This window comes from Anser cygnoides, chromosome 3 (assembly GCF_040182565.1).
Source record: "Anser cygnoides isolate HZ-2024a breed goose chromosome 3, Taihu_goose_T2T_genome, whole genome shotgun sequence".
Classification (NCBI taxonomy): domain Eukaryota; kingdom Metazoa; phylum Chordata; class Aves; order Anseriformes; family Anatidae; genus Anser; species Anser cygnoides.
This window is the reverse complement of record NC_089875.1, coordinates 97,170,354-97,187,731: the sequence shown is the minus strand read 5'-3', so window position 1 is coordinate 97,187,731 and position 17,378 is coordinate 97,170,354. Positions and strand designations below refer to the sequence as shown.

The 17,378-nt window shown below is 38.0% G+C and overlaps 1 protein-coding gene across 2 annotated transcripts in view; it reads left to right on the top strand.

Annotated features, from left to right (window-relative positions):
* The window catches only part of FAM83B (family with sequence similarity 83 member B), a 51,021-nt gene that overhangs the window by 9,362 nt on the left and 24,281 nt on the right, over window positions 1-17,378 (top strand). Inside the window, exon 2 of one of the 2 annotated variants that reach the window (XM_066994786.1) lies at window positions 14,603-14,659. The exons of the other annotated variant lie outside the window; for it this stretch is intronic. The gene's annotated coding sequence lies outside the window, so the exon portion shown is untranslated. The remainder of the gene's footprint in view (window positions 1-14,602; window positions 14,660-17,378) is intronic. 2 annotated transcript variants of the gene reach the window in all.

Below are 17,378 nucleotides of genomic sequence, written 5' to 3'. Positions count from 1 at the left end.
TAGTAAGTCACAGAGGACTTTTTTTGAGTTCTCATGAGAGAGAGCTATTGTACAAAATCTAAGTATGATTTCTGTGTTGTGTTATAGAGCCCCAGCCCAAGTCAAATAAACAAAAACAGTTGACTCATTTTATAACCATATAAAACGAAAAATATTTTCTTCTGGTTTCCTTTTGTTTTGTTTTGTTTTTCATTTGGTTTGGTTTGGTTTCTTTCAGGCAAGAGTGAGAGGTTGTGCATAACAGAAAAAATGATTATTCACAACTGATCTCCGTGTTTGATTAGATGTATAAATACAGTAATCATGATCTAGTACTAGCTGCATTCTAGTATGAAAGAAAATAAAGCTCTTTGCATGCCTACATGAAGAGTGATGCCTCTATACAGAAAGAACCTTGTAGAATATGGGTGTGGAAGACTGTTGTGCAATCATTTCTTACTCTCTCAACAATACTCTTTGCCAGCTATTTTAAATACAATTTGAACAGAGTCTGGAACAATGATAATGAATCGTGCTTGTGGCAATGCTTGTCTTAGCTCATTAATTGCAACAGTCCAAGCAGATGAGAGAGGGGCTACAATTTATTGTTCAGAAAAGCTAGAGAAATCTGCTGAATCCAGGGAGAGGACAGGTAAATGAAATAGCCATCCTACTCAAAAATGCTCTGTACTATTTTTAGAGCATCTGATAAATGATGGATATGTTTTTTAAGTTCTCAGTTGTAGATGTATAGGCAACATTTTCCCTGCTAAAATATTCTGCCACACAGCAGGTGCTTTTTGATTATGGTTCCATGCTGAAAGGTACATTCAGCATTTGCTTCTTCTCACCTTCTGTTAAATGGTTTCCCCGTATCTGAAAACCAGCATGGCAGTCACGTGTATAGTTTCCAGGTGAAACACGGTGGTTAGCCTTTGACAGATTTATTAGAGAGAGTGAGGTTGTGTCCCAGCTTTTCTAATCACATAGCGCACATGCCATACACTGGACTAGGATGTGTCAAATTCTTTGTGCTCCTACTGTGTGATTTGGTGTCAATTTTTTATCTGCTCATGAGTAACCATGTCAGGTGTTTTACCTGCTTGGATTTGCCTTTGGAGTCTTCACCCTTTTTATTTGCTTGTCCCCTTCTCCCCTCACCATCCCACTCTCTGCATAAGCATAGTCATTCAAATGACGATGCATACAAAGAGAAGAGGCATCCATGGGACACATCTTGTCCTTTTATATGACTCTTCAGATTTCATAGGAGAAAAGTGCAAGGACTTAATTATCAAACTGTCCTTAAAATTAAAGGGCAGGGAAATGCTAATTTAATTGCCAACAGGAAATTGTCTTAATACGTCCTGAATTTTTAACGTATAGCAGAACTTTTATAAGTTTTCTGGAGAAGAGGTTGGAACAGTTTTGAGACGTGAAAGTTTAGGAGGGCAGGGATGTAAAACAGCACAAATGATTAACAGAAGACCTGGGACTTCTGTTAAATGCATTTCTTACACATAGTTGCTCTACACATTATTCCCCCCTTTTTTTTCCCTTGGTGGCCCTCCCCATTCAGGAGAAGGATCTAAAGTTAAAGAGCAGACTAAGGCTGGGGCTAGCACAGGGAGGGGGAATCTGACAAAATAGTTTTCATCAGTTGTGTTGTTTTTACTCACAGGTTTCTGTCAGATCAAAGGTTTGCAAGACTATTTAGCAATATTTGACACATGCATTTTATATTTAAAGACACCATGAGTTTGAGTATTGCTATTTTTATGTCACCACTGTGCTAGTATGCTATGAAAATATTGGACATCTATCATGAATTTCAAAATGGAATAAAGAAAATTAAAGAACAGATCTTTTAGGCAGTTGTATTTATTAAGGTCTTTCATTCACATATATATAAGAAGTAAGCACATACATATGTTTCGTAGGAATATTTTTCATTAAAACCTGTTCTCTCATTGACATAAATCTTTGTCAGGCAAAACAAAAGAGTGCTATTAAAAAGTCATTCACACTTTTTGTGCATTCAGTAAAGTGTTCTTTACCATATTCAGCAATACTTCTGCACTACAATATGCTGAAGCAATTATGAGTAAAGATCTGCTATAAATACAAAACCGTTGATTTTGCCCAGGCAAAATGCTTCATCTAGTGCCCAGTCCAGTGTATTTGCATTTTCCCCCTCTTATTCTTGCTTTTCGAAAGAAGACTGATAATGTTGGAAGTGCTATTTTTGTTCTTCTGAATTCCTATCCTCAAGAGATCTGAGTTTTCTTAATTTTTTCAGCCAGAGAACAATCTTGCCTGAAGAACTCTAGGCTTAATCACTGCACATTCAGTATTGCCGTCGGCCTTTTTTGATCTCTTGCAGACTTAGCATAGCGTTTGATCTCTAATAGCTTTCCAACATAGCCAACGATGCTCTGAGGGATAGGGGACACATTTGGGGCAATTTTAATCTTTAAATTCATTTATCGTGAATCAGAATTGGGAAACCAAAATATTCTACTACCCATGAATGGATTTTAAAGGAGCATATACAGACTCTGCCCTGCTGCAGGAATATTTGTGTAATACAATACAACAGAAACTACACGGAGTGTGGAGAACTGCTGGTGTGGAGCAAAACAGTCCTGAAGCACAAAATCCTACTACCTACTATCAGAAGTTCCCATTCTCCTGTTCAGTCAGGGTGGGAGAGAATGCCACTGAGTTATTTGTATTTAGTTCCCTCATATGGCAGATCTGACTACGAGTATATACTTCACTTGTAATTATTTCCGAACAGCTCTCTTGTAGCTGTGTTATTTTCCCCAAGGAGCAGTGCAAGAATTCCAGTTCAGGCACTGATAGTCAAAGTACACGTTAGAATTCACTTCTTCAAAGCAAGTGCAGACCTTGCCAATGATACCAGTGCAATCACTATTTTCCTTTTAGCCTGCTGTTAAATTACGTCTGTGACTGTTTCCCAATAAAGAGGTGCTATTCTGTACAATAAAAGTTACAGTCCTTGTGTTCAAAAAGGTTTTCAGCATGCTTGAGATCTCACAGGGCTTTTATACTTAAAAATCCGACCCTGATTTACCTTAGAGAGGAAAGAAGCGAGGGCCACCAGAATAATCAGGGAGTGTAAATGGAGTTGTTACTTCAGAGGAGGTTCTACTGACATCCATAAAATGACTCACCTCAGTAGAGCTTTCAAAATAAATAATTGCAAGGCCCACCCAATGATGGCTTCCTTGATCAGCAAAGTTAATAATTTTTCAGAATACAGTCCACTGAAGTACTGTATCAGTAAGCCACTTGAATTTACAGTAGTATTATTTACATTATAAATATGTAAGTGGAAGCAACCAAACTAGCTGTCTGTGCTTCTCTTGCCTTTGTTTGACATCTTTTCCCATATCCTGGGTGTTTGTTTTCTTAAGCTGTAAACATCATTACGTTTTGCTACGAGTCTGTCTATCATACAGTTCAACTGATATCTCAGTCGTCCCGATTGGTGCCAGCCTGTGGAGAAATGCCACTGCTACAGTATAAACAGTAGGTTCACAATTTATATGCTCTCCTTTATCCTTAGCCATCAAAGAACATGACCAAAGTGTTTAGAGTTTAGTAGATGAGAAAGCTAAGCCACAAAGGCATTGAATTAATATATATCGCAGTTCAAAAAGAGCCAATTATAAACCAAAAGCCTGAGAGTAATATACATTAGCAAACAAAGCAAGTAGGGGCCAGATAACAAATTTTTATTTTCTCGTCTCTGTGGTTTTGGTTGATAAAACATCGTAATCGTGCATTTACTGTTATATTTATGAAAACTGATGTCTGAGGAACATCAGTACTTCTCCAGACATGCTTGCGTCAGTATATGACAATAGCTTTGTAGTGCTTACTTTACAAAAATATTTTTTTAAAGTGTAAAGGTCTTTCTTATCTTCAGATAAAGAGGGTGTTTCTTCAAGACATACCCAGGCTGTTCTCATACCTTAGGTAAGAGCAGATTACCTTAACCAGTTCTGTCTCTTGGTCTGGAGCGCTTGCACTCGCTGCCCAGATGTAAGACCTGAGAGACCCAGAACAAATTCCTCAAAAACAGAGTCTATGGTGACCCCTGCCCTCATCAGTGAGGCATGCGGGCACAAAGCTGCCTTCGGAAAACTTCTGTGCTGCACCTTTTATCCAGGGTTTTTTTGCTAACTGCAGCACCAGATCTCCTCAGGCCTTTTCGCTTCTGCAAGTGATCTGCTGTAAGAGATGAAGCCGTGCGATAGGATAATATGCGAAGTTATGCGCTGTATCTTAAAGATGAAAAGAGAACTTTGATATCTGCTTTATCCCCTAGCAGTCAGGCTTGAACAGTGGCACTGGATTGTGCATTCAGGTGGCCAAATGGGTGTGCCTTCAGTTCAAACAGCAGATATAACATCTTAGCCTTATTTTCATGCTGTTTCCTGGAGCTGCAGGCACTCTTTGCCAAGCAGGCTGCACTTCAGCTCAATAAACTTATTTTATGGGTTGAGCACTAGATAAAGCACCAGACATCATATTTTAATTCAGGTGAATCTGAGTGGCATTGACCTACAGAAGGTATTGGAGTTAGTGTTTTCCCACTAGGCTTTTGATGCTCAATATGCCAGACATAAAAATGGTGAAATAAGGTGAAAAAAAGGTGAAATAAACAGCACAAGAAAACCAGGTAGCTGCTGATTCTCTATGGGACCTTCCCAAGAAGTAAGAACATAGTCACCAAAGGACAGCCCTCTTTAAGCCAAGCAGAATTCACTGCTAGTGAAGCGTACCTCCTGAGCAGTGACCGTGTCAGCCAGCAGACCAAATGCCAGGGATATATCGCCCGTCACAGCAACCAGGTTTGCAGCCAGCATGACAAACACAATAATAATAACAACAATATCTGAAGCTGTCTACTCTGCTGATAATTCCTTGGCACTACCTAATGGCAGATTAGCACACGCACAGAATAATTGCCTGGAAAGTCACTGTCAAGGCTGTGGATTTGGTTGTTGTTGTTGTTGTGTTTTTGTTTTGTTTTGTTTTTATAATAGACAGTATAAGTGATTGCACAAGGACTATTTGGTAAGGTTCTGTAACCTGTCTTTGCTGGGAAGGGGAAAAACATCAGCCGTTCATTGGATCCAGCTCTTCCATATGTGCTGATAGAAATCTACAGAAAGTTGCTTTAAAACATAAAGAAACTGCATTATTTTGCTCAGAGGAAGTTCTTCTGAAATGAGGAAAATAAACTTAGAGATGAAATTGGGAATTATGACTGATTTTTGTATTTATTTATTTTCTGTCACTTTGTTTCACCTCTTAGCACTATGTGATCACCAGGCTGACACTTTATGTGAATGACTGGAAGTAAATTTTTGCTGTGATATCAGTATCTATTTTGTTTGTGAGTTCTAGGCTTACTGAATTTTGGTTACAGTCACTTGAACCAGAAATCACATTAATCAGATGATTTGATTCCTTATGGATAAGTTAAATTTCATGATGAAGGTGCAGCCCTGATCTGAAATGCTGTGAGGAAGCATTACAGTCTCCTGATCTAGGAATTTTGTCCCGAGTAGGGGCTTGGCAGTTCTGACTTGAAGTTCAGAGGAGTTAAACAGTGCCTTTGCAGTGGGCTCTCAGGAGCCCAAGGAGCTCTTCTTTGTAAACTTCAGCCTTGCTGAGTCAGGGCTCTGAGTGCGTTTTGCAGGAATAAAAGCAAAGGAAAATACGTGCAGTTTTGGGGACTAAGAGAAAAAGATCTCTGTTAGTCTTTCAGCTGCTGGAGGCCTTCATCTCAGAAACCAGTGCAACAGCTAAACGCTGTTCAGACCTCCTGAGGGACCATCACTCTCTGGAGCAGTCACCCAGGGTGAAAATGCTGGCAGCTTGGGATTGCTTAAGTCTGTCCATGTGGAAAGAAGGGGACGGCTTCGGATGAATGCAGATGGGCCAATATTTGGTTCAGCTGGGCGCTGTTCTGCTCGGTCACGCTTTGATCAGCAGTGACTCCGTGAGAGTCAGTATCAAAGGGAAGGCAGTAAGGCATGCATTCAGGGAGATCAAGATTGGACATCTGGAAGAATTTCTTCACAGAGAGGGTGGTCGAGCATTGGAACAGGCAGCCCAGGGCGGTGGTGGAGTCCCCAGCCCTGGAGGTATTTAAGAGACATGTGGATGTGGCACTAAGGGACAGGGTTTAGTGATGTGACTCCGTAGGTCACATTAATGGTTGGACTTGGTGATCTCAAAGGTCCTCTCCAACCTAGATGGTCCTGTGATTCTATGACTCCTCTATGTGTACAGTGTCTGTAAGATGCAGGCATTTCTGCTGCCATCCTCTGAAGTGACTGTGCTTATAGCATGACAGGAAACCTATACATTTTGTTCTTATTCTCCTCCCTCGTCACCCCGCCACTGCAGCTCTTCCTATAGACAACCCTCTCTCCTCTGCCTTTTTTCCTTTCATCATGCACCTCAGCCAGAGGCGAGCGTTCACTGCCTGCTCCAGGTACTTTTGTCATCTTGCTTGAATGCAGTTCCAGGTGTGAAATCTGGGAATTTAAGCTCCCTCCTAAATCACAAAAGAAACCTCATAAATCACAAAAGAAACATGGGTGCCTTTGAGGATGCAAGCCTGCAAACCTTAAGCGAGTGCTTGCGGTACATGGTTTCTTTCCCCCATCCCTTATCTCCCCTGATATGTGAAATACCATTAGGGCATTAGAAGTACAATAATGCTTTTAAATCGCTGGTCAGATCACTTGATTTTATTGGCAGGTGTCAGATAATTTATTATCAGTCATAGATCTAAAAAATTAAGCGCTAGAGTAGATATTTTCTGTATAGGACCATCTTATTTGTCCTTTGTATTATTTAGCAATAAATTAAGATTTTAAATGTTATTTTTGATTATTTTTTTTGGGGGGGGGGGGACAGTGGTGAAGTTTAGAGATTGAGCATTTGTGTGTCAGAAATTACAATAGATTCATTATAAAAATGAATTGTATACGCAATTTGTTTCATTTTGTCAAACAATGCGACTAATAAAACTTGAAAAGAAATTTTATAAGCGTTTAGTAAAGGGCAAAGAGAGAAAAATAATACTTGCTCAGAGAAGACACATTTTTTTCTTGAAGCAAAATTAGATTCCTAATCCTGAAAGGTTTTAAATACTTCTATTTATGTACATGAGAATTTCCATTAACTTAATACGCTTATGTGTTTGCAGGATTGATGCCTAGGGATCTGACCATATATCATTAAGAACTGGATTTTAAATATTTAAATAATCGTCTTCTATTAAATTGTGCCACAAGTACATTTGTAATACAAAATGAACATGCATCTTTAGTTGATTTTGACTCTGAAAATTAAAAACAGTAGCACATCCCCAAGCAAACAGCTTTTTTAATTCTAAATAAGATCTGAATATCTGAAACCCAAAGAAGGCATGGAAACTGGTGGAAGGTCTTCCCAAAGTGCTGTTGCACCACCCAGTTTTTCTTTACTGATCCAGGCATGCGTGCACATGCCCACGTGCCACAGAGTCTAACCTGAGGGAATGGACGCACACGTTAATGTTGCAGAAGGAAAAAAAAAATCAGTTCTAAGAGCAAGACTAATTTCTCATGTTGATGCAGAAAGAGCAAGAATAGGTTTTGCCCATGCAGAATGTTTATCAAAAATATTTTTTTCCTCTAACTTCATATGAGTGGCCTGAATTGAAACGATTGAGTTCTCTGCCAGCAAACCTTAAGAGTTTGTGCTTGGGAAGGAAGCCTCGTTATCTTCTGCTACATTGCACATGCTTGCTTAGCTCATTCGCAGTGCAAGGAAAATTCCTTGCCGGAGTTTCTCAATTTGTACTCTGAGGCTTTTGAAGTGATTGCAAAATAGATATTTAAAACACACGTACTTTTTCATGAATGCTGACATGCAAGGAAGCAAAGTGAAAGAAAATTCAGTAAGAAGTGGACATCTAAAATCTAGCTATAACTATAGAACCGTCTAAAATAAATTATGGATTTTGATTTTTAAATGACACATATTCTTAAATATTTATCAAGACAACACCTTGAGGAATACTTTCATGGACAGTTATGACACTATGCTGATACAAAATGGTGTGCACGCAGATAGACATTTATTTTGAATTTTGTTAGTGTTGTTTCAAAAAATCCTAGAGATCAGAATTTCATACTCTGATAAATTCTATGGAGAGACATTGTTTATACTATTTGAGGAGGTGACTTGCTACATTTAATTATACTAACAATTCCCTCTTGAGATATAAAGTAGAAGGAGAAAGCATTTCAGTTCAATACGTTACTCACTAGTTCATAACACAGCTGTCTGTGTTGAAGGTAGTAGACCACACATAACAAAAATACAGACATTTTGAAAACAGAAAAGCTTTAATATCTGAAATTTGTAATAATAGTACTTAAGTACAGAAATTGAAGTTACTAATCGGAGTAGGATTCCAGGCAGGAATTAGGTGATGATCTCTGACAGGCTTTTTTTTTTCTCTTTTTTTTTTTTTTCTCCATAATCTGTAATTATTTTTAAAAGAACGAAAAAAAGTTAGGTGTTCTGTTTGTTTGTTTGTTTGTTTTTGATTTACAGCAAAGTGCATTGACTGAAATGTTCTAGCAGCACAACTGTGCAGCATTGCATGGTATGATATTATTGTGCTGAATAAACAATAAAAAGTTGCAGTGTTTTCAGTCCAAATAGAGAAATCTCCTGGCCTTGTTTTAAAGACATTCAGAAGTAACAATAACATTCTGCTTGGTGCTCTTCAGTTCTCACTGGTTTTCACATAGACATTCTAGTTTTAAAAACCAAAAAGGAACTTACTCAAAACAGCTTGAAAACACAGTTTGTGTGGGATCCATGGAGTCTGATGTGTACAAAAATAAATGGATCTAGGTTTAAGCATAAGTTTTTCTTGCTCAACAGCTCTGAATTTTGACAGTCTTCTTGACTGGTCTTGGCTAAATGTGAGTATTTCACAAAGTTTAGGAAAAAAAATCCCCAATATGGCACAAAAGTACAAAAATCTCTTGGCAATACCTGTTGGGAGTATTGCTATCCCAGCATTGGAGATGTTACTGATACTTGCACTAAATACTTTCCTGTTTGGAAATTTGGAAATTATATAAGGATGGCATTTGAGTTTTTCCTCTAGTGAGGAGGATTTCAGAAATATGGAAATTTTGGTAACATATAAATTAAAAGTAACCTAATAGGATGGATTTTTTTCTGAATTACTCTTCTCTTGAGTTCTATAGTGCTGAGTTACAGTAAAAATACTGAATTATATCTTTGTATCATAGTATATATATTTTTCAATATATATTTTCTATATATATTTATTTATTTTTTCAATAGCTATGAATAAAGTCCATAGCAATTGGGATGTAAGTAACAGGCATTTATCTGTTCTGGTTTTGTACTTAAATTGCTTTGCTGTGGCTGTGGAAGGGGTTTTTAGTCTGAAACAGTAAAACATAAAGCAAACTGCTTGGTTAATCTTGTGAGTACAGAAATCTGTTTACCTGTAAACAGGGGAAAAAAAGTGTCTTTAAATAATTTTCAGAAGACCTGTGTAAACAGGTTATATAATATTTGTATAAATGAATATGCACACACACACTCTGGAATTTGAAAAGCTGCCTATCAGCCGCTACCGAAACAAGCAGAGCACCACTCAGGCTGAAATGTGGAATGCTTGGGAATATGACGTAGGTGAAAATTCTTGCGTGATAATTATTAACATGTTTAACTAAATTAATGCATTATGAAAACTGACAATGGCACGTCACTAAGGACATTTTAATTTCAAAGTCGTGGCTGGGTTCTGCAGGTCAGCAGGCTGTCCAGGAAGGATTTCAATGTTAACAAAGCATACCTTATTTTTCCTTCCTTTCTCAAATTTGCTAAAAACCACAGAGCCAACAAAATCTCAAATTAAATACTCCAGTTGTTTTCAAGTTGCCAAACATTCCTCAGTGTATTGGAGGATCATCCATTTGCATTATTTGCTGGCTTACTCGCTCTCAGGCATGTTTTTGGGTGCTTTGTGACTGGGATTTTGAGGGCAATGAATCTTTTGCCCTGCATTCAGTAAACTTGCTGTGTTGCAGTCATTTCTCACCAAATCCCAGTGGCAAGGCTTTAATTTTGAGCTTGTTCTTGTAGCCACAGTCTTCCTCACTAGACTAGTCATCATTCTGATATTTTAATTATGATATTTTTTGTGTAAGTCGTTCTTAGTTACCTTTTGATTGTAGGCAGCTGTTTGTACTGTGTTCATGTGTCCTCTCCTTGGGCCCTGTCATTGCTTTTAATTTCACATATATTTTTCTAATTGATTTTATTGGAAGCTGTTTTGGAAAATAACTGTGCAAACATACGCCTCTACTCAATATTTGCATCCTTTAAAATCTGACAGTATGTTACGTGTTCTTGATGCCCTCCCTTTTCATCTCCGCAGCCACTTCCAGGTCACAAAATCAGCTGAGGTTGATAACACGAACAGATTCATGGATTTTGATGCCAGAAGGGACCATTATGATAATGAAATCTGACTTCAGGCTTAACGGAGGCCTAACACTATTGCATCTTCAAAGAGCTGATGCTAAGAATAAATTTGACCTCAGAACACTTGGGCACTGGCCTTGCAATCAGCACTGGGAAACTAATCCATAACTGCTCAGGAGATCGGGTACTCTGTACTATCCCTTTTCTCTAAATTACAGAGTTTGCTTGAAGAAACCCATTTTGCAAGTCCGGGCCAGCCCTGCCTGAGCTTTGTGCTTGCATATCTCATCGCTCTGACACGACAGTGAGCCAAAAGAGAAGGTGCAGAGAATTGCAAATGCAGGACTGCAGGGCGAGGCGAGGCTCGGGCTGCTGCGTAGCTGCAGGGATCGCATTCAGAGGGACTTCGGGATGCTCAGCGTCTCTGTAAACACAGGCCATTAGCTTCTGAGGACTCGTTCACATGGCACGGTAAAGTACAGTGAGGAGATTGACAAGAAGCAGGGCGTTTTCGCCTTCCCAGAGCATCATGTTAGTGTGACTAGACTGTTTCCAGTAATGAAACTAATTAGTCACGAGCTGACTCAGATGGCCCGGCGCAGGACAGCAGTGTGACACGCACACACACACACCCTGTTAATTTTCAGTTTCCCAGATAAAAATAGACGTAATAATGTTATTCCCACATTTATGAAATGGTTTGTGCTTTACATATGAAAAGCTTTCAATAGGTACTTAAGTGTTGTTGCAAGTAATTTAAGAGGAATTCAAAAAGCTGCTTGTTTTTCTGGTAAATTTGCTAAGTCTTTTATGGCAAAGAAGTAGCAGACTTCAATAAGTTTTAATTTTTATAGGTATGCCAGAGATGATTTAGAAGGCCATAAATAACATTAGTCTATTAAAAATATATTCCTATGCTAATATGCTCAAGAACTAGCTAAAATGCTAGAATGCCTTCTCTGTTCCATGCATTTTTATAGATTAAAAGATCTTTTAAATACTTAAACAACAACAAATATATATATATATATTATTCTTTGTATATTTTGTATTGCTGAATATGAAGGTCTTATGATTAAAAACATTGGTCTATGACTTATAAAACTTGCACACAGATTCCTCTTAGGACACAGACTTCCTGTTTATTTTTCAGCAAATTATTCAAACTTAGTTTTTCAGAAGACTTTTATGTTCTCTAATACCACAAAAATTAAAGATCTAGGTTCCCATCTATCAATGCGAATATTCGCTCAGACTGATTTGTGGAAACATACATAGTATAGGGCACTGATGTACTAAGAATAGTGAACACAGTATCAAGAGCTTAAGCTGGAATCCACCTTCTCAAGTTCTTCTAGTAGTTTAAAACTTCGTAATTTGCGTCAGCCATTCCAGCGTCTGTTCTTGTCCATGAGGTTGTTTGGTTGCTTGCTTTGGAGCAATCAAGCAGAAATATTTCTGTTGTATCCAAATACAAGGGGGAGAGCAGTTCACTTCCCCATTTCCAGGCCGTGTTCGGCAGTTCCTTTTTTTTGTTACAGTATTCCTTCTGTGCAGCTGCAACACACAGGAGAATAATTTTGTTGTTCACTTGAAGTACTGTTTCTGATTTAGGCTGCATTTCAGGGAACACTCAGTCATCCATGTAAATGTTGTGTCTTACCCGTTGCATACCTGATGCTTGCTTCACTGCAAAAGATTGTTTCTGCCTCAATTATGATGATATAGGTTGTATTTTTTATCATGGATAAGAGACTGGAACATCTTCCAGTTACCAACTACTAGTCACAGTTGACCAAAAATAATAAATTCCCTGAAAAATTCCTGCCTGACAGCTGTGCCTCAGATGTCTAGCGAACGTGGGTGTTCCAGCACCTGACAGTGGATTCAGAGCAAGGAAAGACTCTGAAGGACAGCAATAGCTGTATGCATTTTTAAGGCAGCAAGAAAAAAAAAAAAAAGGAGAAAAGCAGCCTATTGTTGCATCAGAAATGAGTGCTTTGTTTTCCACATTTTCATATAATGCTGTTCTTAATTTTTTATGTAAAGAAGCAAATATTAGAATATGTCTTTCGCAGTCAGTCTGTGTGTATGCACATGCATTCCTCTACATGCACACATAAAGACTGTTTTATAGAAAACATGTTTTTAGCAGTGCACACAAACACAGAAGGCCTAGTAGCCAGGCACAGAGCCTTATTGCCATGAATCTGTAGGTTACTCATGGGAAGCTCTCTTTTGAGATCAGAGGTACTTCATAAGAACAAATGTTTATTTGAAAGGTACTAGTTTGCATCAAAAAGCAGTTATTTTCCAAAGTGTCCTTGGAATAAATTTTTCACCTCTCCTCCACAGAAGTATTGCAGGTTCTCATCTTCATACTTATTTGAAGCAACACAAGTCAAGTAGTATATTATGCTATTACTGTGCTTGGTGCATTTTTCAAGAGCAAATTTTCCATCGGAATGTGGTTTAATTGGAGTCCACGAGTAGCTTGCTCAGTGGTGTTTCTGCCTTTGTTCCTTACAGTTAGGCAGAAAAGATTGTTATGCAAAACAAGTGAATTGATATGGCAGGCCCTCTACCCATCGTGTGTACTTACATATTACATATAGACCCCTGAGGTGTACACCTATTCAGCACAGGAACGTTTGGTGGCTGCAGGTGCAAAACTGACACAAATATGCAGCCAGTCTCTCAGAGGAAGCTACTGTAGAAAGTTCCTGCCACAGAGACTGTTTTTCTTCCTCCTTCACTCTTAAATCCAGGTGCCTTCTGTGATGTTTTGGAAGAGACTCCTTTGCCCTAGCAAGAGCTTTGTATTTCTTGCAGGTGTTCAGCAGCTTCAGGATGAGATCTGTGATTATCATTACCCAAATGTTTGGGGGTTGCGGGTATAACTGGCACACCATGCACATCACGAAGGATATTTTGTAGAAAGGAGAATGATCTCACGTACATGAAGCTGTACAACGGAAGACTTGTGATAACCTGTTTCTTTGCTACCCATTAATAATATTCTATTAATTTAGGATGTTGGTCGCTAGCTCAGTTGTGTATAAAGGGTTCAGCTACCTGCACACTGACAACTCATTTATTTTAATAACTGTTTGTTCATTTTATTCACTCACAAATTAGTGCTTTACATTATTCTTGTGAGGATGAGAAAAATGAGAGGAGTAGACCAGGAAAAAAAGATCTCAGTGCCTGTCCATGGCTGAAGCGATGGACTTCAGATCGCAGAACTCTCTCCTGCAGTCCTCCTGGGTCTTCTCTTCCCTAGATACAGCCTGGACTATTGATTTAAGAAACTACTGTAAATACACTGAATAAACTCCTAAACATTGAAAATAAACTTTTACATTTAAATGAAAAGACTAGTAGATATTAAAGATGGAGCATTATGGTTATCTGATCTGACTGTGTCACAAAGACCAGGGATTTTTGCATAATTACAGTATCAAATTGCAAATGATGAATTAATACTTTTCCTGTGGCCTTGCTGAAGACCTGTATGCAGATCAGTGAAAGCTGATGCTAATTGCATGTGTACACAGTGTCACAAAGATCATTCTTGGGCTGGTCATCAAGATCATTCTTTGCTTTTCTGGCAAAGATGATTAGTCAAAAACTGAGCTCACATTAGGACCAAAAGATCAGTTTAGCAAATACCTTGAAGAAATAAATAAGAAAGAACCATTTCTTTCTATTATTTTTTCTTAAACTTGTTTCTATTCATTTCCTTTCTTATCTGTTGACTGGCTACTCCCTCAAATTACACACCTTCCTTGGAAGATTCACCTTTGGACAAGAATAATCAGGTTTATTGTAAAAGTTTTCAGAGGGTTTTAAAATTGAAATAATTTTTATAAATACAGTATTTTAAATAATAATATTACTATTATAAGTTTTTTAACTAGTAGTAATTTTAATTGTAATTGTAATTCCTCTTTTTTTATTTTTTTTTTTTTTAATTGCTACACTTGATTCAGGAATTGTATTTCATTTGCTACATTATTCCATTCTCATTTGCTATCCTCTCCCCTAGGGTCTACAAGGATTCTAGAACTGCTTATCCACTTCATTTCAGTTTGCTCCACTGGAGGTTTGAGCTTTTTTTTTTTTTTTTTTTTTTAATTGTTTCCCTGCTATTTCAGGCATCTTGCTTCATTTGGTAATGTGCATAATTATTTTTTCCCTGAAAAGCTACACGTAATTACTTATGAACTAGCTTAATCTTTTCTTATCTTTAGGACATTCTGCTGATGCTTTCAGAATACTCTGCAATTATTTTTCATTTTTCATCTGATCTGTAATAAATAGTCCGGCATGCCAGGGTAATGGATTTCACTTGAGGATCCCAAGATGATTTGCAGACAATAATTAATTAATTAGTTTCACAACCTGTCTTTAAAACAGGTGAAATTGAAATGCGGGCTGGCAGCATGCGGTCATTAACCACGTGTCGCACCCCTAACTGTAGCTGCTGCACAAGCAGGTGACATCAGCAGTTCCTCCCTAATATCAGCGAAGGTTCCTGAAGCAAAACAAAGGAGAGCTGAACTCTGCTCAGTGACACCCTGTTAAAAAAATAAATAGTTAAAATCATCTGGTTCAATCATCCGACTGGTTGTTTACCCAGTGTTCTGATGTAAGGGCGTGCTGCTATATGGCCATATGCAGACTTAAATTAGTCTGTAATATGTGTTGCAAAATGCTGATCTGACCAACCATTGCTGTTGGTTTTGTCAGCAACGCAGAAGTTACTGCACGTATTTGTCCAGGCACAGTAGTTTCATTTATAAATGCATTTTACTATGTCACGTAGCTGAACTAGAAAAATATTAAAGATGACCCTGCGGGATATATGTATAAGATGAATTGAGAATTTGTCAGAGTTAAGCCCTGGGGAAACTTCTCATTATTCATCCTCTTCTGTTTGTTCAGGAGGATCATTGGCTTGCCTTCTTACTAACCCATAACTGACTGCCACCAGTAATTTTAAATGGCCTCGATTCTCTACATTGCTGGTTTTCACTACTGTATTATTTCTTGAATTGAACTCCTTAAACGGAATTTGGTCCATCTATGGGGCTTGAAAGTAGTGACAGTGAAGATAATAGCAGGAAGCAATATTTCTGTTGTGAATGTCGTAAAGATACATAATACATATGGTCATAAAATTTGCAGTAAAACATTTTAAAGTTTATGTAAGGTGTGTAGGAACCCATTTTAAGTCCACATTCAGTATTCAAAATATTTTTTTCCCCAATCCTAGATTTAACTTAATTTGACATTCTTCATGAAAGAGAGAGGGAGAGAGAAAGGAAGGGAACAAAGGCAAAGGGAAAAGAACAGGAAAGAGAGAGGGAAGGAAGGACAAACGAGATAGAAAAAAGGGGAGGGAGGTTAACAAAAAGATAACAATCTGTAAATCATAGTTATCTTGCTTGCAGCTTTGTGGCATTAGTGTGAAAATCTTTGAAATCATTAAGTCCTACAAACTGATAGAAATACTCCTACCCTGTCATAATATTCTTAGAGGACAAATGCCTTAAACATCTGTCCCTTAACCAGTTGGCCCTCAAATTTGTACACCTCAGGTGTCTATTACTGACTTTTTAATCAAATATATAAAGCTAAATGCAAAAAGTGGAATCTTGAAGAAAGATTAAATAAGTGATATTTGAAATGATGTTTTTCCCACTTACCCTTCCCCAAATACATGATTAGCCTTTATTTATGTATGCGTTGAATCTTGTGTTGGTTTTCCTTTCAGAAGTCAGAGCTCCTTGGTCATCAAGCTGTTCTATGAACATTGAGCATGAGCACTGTTTCAGTTTTATGGGATTTCCCTGATACTCAGTTTTATGAAAAGTGACCAGCAACAGACCAGGGAATTGCTTCACGGAAGTGCAGTTGTTCTCAAAAATATTACTCTATTGCTAATGGATTGTAATATTCCTTATTAACCATATGAGAAAAGAACATCATCCCATTTCTTTCCAAATACTGACAGGAGCCTCTGTTGAGGACTGCTTTTTCCACTTTGGTAATTACCTTCACTATGCAGTGAACTAAGGGAGGTTTTTAACCAGAATTGGTTCTCATCTCAGTTGTGGTTCTGTGGACATCTAATAAGGTCTTGTGAAAGGACATCCAATTTTTTATTCCACCTTTTTTTTCCCCATTTATCTCCCAGACAGTTTCACCAGCAGTGTTCCTTAGGATTATGAAATATACCTTTTGGAAGAAGAGGTTTTGGGTGTCTGTAGATGACTAACTACCAACTACTAATTATATAATTAGGAATTGCTTCTCAGTATTGAGTATAATCAGGTCATGCTCATTGGTCTGTAGGCTTCCACTAATTTGAAATCCAGCAATTAAATACTTTTTTTTTTTTCCACTGGGCACTGAAATCCAAAATAGTTTTGTTTTCTTTTGGATGCAATGTCTTTTATGTAAAAAAATAATCATTTTTAAAAATTTCTTATGAATTTCTGTTAGTTGCTGCAAGGTCCCCATGGTATAATGCTCAAAGTCTTCCTGTGTAGCTTACAAGTCCCTCCCAACTGTATGTTTTTATTTTTCTGGATACTAAAAATGTTTGGTAGACCAATATTTGGTGAGGTGTTGGCACAGTTTGCCCAGAGAAGCTGTGGATTCCCCATCCCCGGAGGTGTTCAAGACCAGGTTAGATGAGGCCCTGATCAACCTGATCTAGTGGGTGGCATCGCTGCCTATGGCAGGGGCTTGGAACTAGGTGATCTTTAAGGTCTTTTCCAACCCGAGCTGTTCTATGATTCTATGGCCATCACCAA